The following is a 2,048-nucleotide window of genomic DNA, read 5'->3' on the forward strand; positions in this document are numbered from 1 at the left end:
TATATGATTATATGTGTATGATTATATATATGATTATATATATGATTATATATGTATGATTATATATATGATTATATGATTATATATGTATGATTATATATATGATTATATATATGTATGATTATATATATATTTGTATGATTATATATATATATCACAGTTTCTTTATCCACTCATTGATTGATGGGCATTTGGGTTGGTTCCACATTTTTGCAATTGCAAATTGTGCTGCTATAAACATGCGTGTGCAAGTTACCTTTTCTTATAATGACTTTTTTTTTTTAAGATGGAATCTTGCTCTGTCACCCAGACTGGAATGCAATGGTGCAATCTCGGCTCACTGCAACCTCCACCTGCTGGGGTCAAGCAATTCTCCTGCCTCAGCCTCCCGAGTAGCTGGGATTACAGGCGCCCACCACCATGCCCAACTAATTTTTGCATTTTTAGTAGAGACGGGGTTTCACCATGTTGGCCGGGCTGGTCTCGAACTCCTGACCTCAGGTGATCCACCTGCCTCAGCCTCCCAAAGTGCTGGGATTACAAGTGTGAGTCACTGTGACCAGCCAATGACTTCTTTTCCTCTGGGTAGATACCCAGCAGTGGGATTGCTGAATCAAATGGTAGTTCTACTTTTAGTTAAGGAATCTCCACACTGTTTTCCACAGTGGTTGTACTAGTTTACATTCTCACCAGCAGCATAGACGCGTTCCCTGTTTACAGCATCCATGCCAATATCTTTTTTTAAATTTTTTGATTATGGCCATTCTTGTAGGAGTAAGATGGTATCACATTGTGGTTTTGATTTGCGTTTCCCTAATCATTAGTGATGTTGAGCATTTTTTCATGTTTGTTGGCCATATGTATATCTTCTTCTGAGAATTGTTTATTCATGTCCTTAGCACACTTTTTTTTTGTGGTAGAACAAAATTTTATTGTTTATATGCCGTGAATTTTTATTATTATACTTTAAGTTTTAGGGTACATGTGCACAACGTGCAGGTTTGTTACATACGTATACATGTGCCATGTTGGTGTGCTGCACCCATTAACTCGTCATTTACATTAGGTATATCTCCCAATGCTATCCCTCCCCCCTCCCCCCACCCCATGACAGGCCCCTGTGTGTGATGTTCCCCACCCTGTGTCCAAGTGTTTTAATTGTTCAATTCCCACCTGTGAGTGAGAACATTCGGTGTTTGGTTTTCTGTCCTTGCGACAGTTTGCTCAGAATGATGGTTTCCAGCTTCATCCATGTCCCTACAAAGGACATGAACCCATCCTTTTTTATGGCTGCATAGTATTCCATGGGCACACTTTTTGATGGGATTTTTTCTTGCTAATTTGAGTTTGTTGTAGCTTCTGGATATTAGTCCTTTGTCAGATATATAGATTGTGAAGATTTTCTCCCACTCTGTGGGTTGTCTGTTTACTCTGCTGATTGTTCCTTTTGCCGTGAAAAAAGCTCTTAAGTTTAATTAAGTCCCAAATATTTGTCTTTGTTTTTATTGCATTTGCTTTTGGGTTCTTGCTCATGAAATCCTTGCCTAAGCCAGTGTCTAGAAGTGTTTTTCCGATGTTATCTTCTAGAATTTTTATAGTTCTAGGTCTTAGATTTAAGTCCTTGATCCTTAAAAGTCCTTGATAAAAAAATATTTTTATTAAGCACTATGTAACACACTGCATGCCACATAATACACTGCATAACATTCTAGCAGGGGTAAGTGACCATAGCTGAATTCTTTTCTCATCAATCAGGAAAATGAAAATGCTTCCTTAATCAATGTTCTCCAAAGTCTCTGACACATTAATAACAATTAACTCCAAAAATGCCTCTCTTTCCATCAAACTCCACTGATATGAAAAATGGGCAACCTGTTTTTCCTTGCCCTGTCAGTGAACTTGCGGGTGTACCCAGTGGCCACTCTAGGGATCTCTATAATTAACAAGACACAGTAACAAGTGTTGGCAAGCAAGGGGAGAAATCAGAACACTCATACATTGCCAGTGGGGATGTAAAGTGGAAAATAGTTTGGAAGTTCCTCAAAAAG

This window comes from Hylobates moloch, unplaced genomic scaffold (genome assembly GCF_009828535.3).
Source record: "Hylobates moloch isolate HMO894 unplaced genomic scaffold, HMol_V3 SCAFFOLD_4, whole genome shotgun sequence".
Lineage (NCBI taxonomy): Eukaryota > Metazoa > Chordata > Mammalia > Primates > Hylobatidae > Hylobates > Hylobates moloch.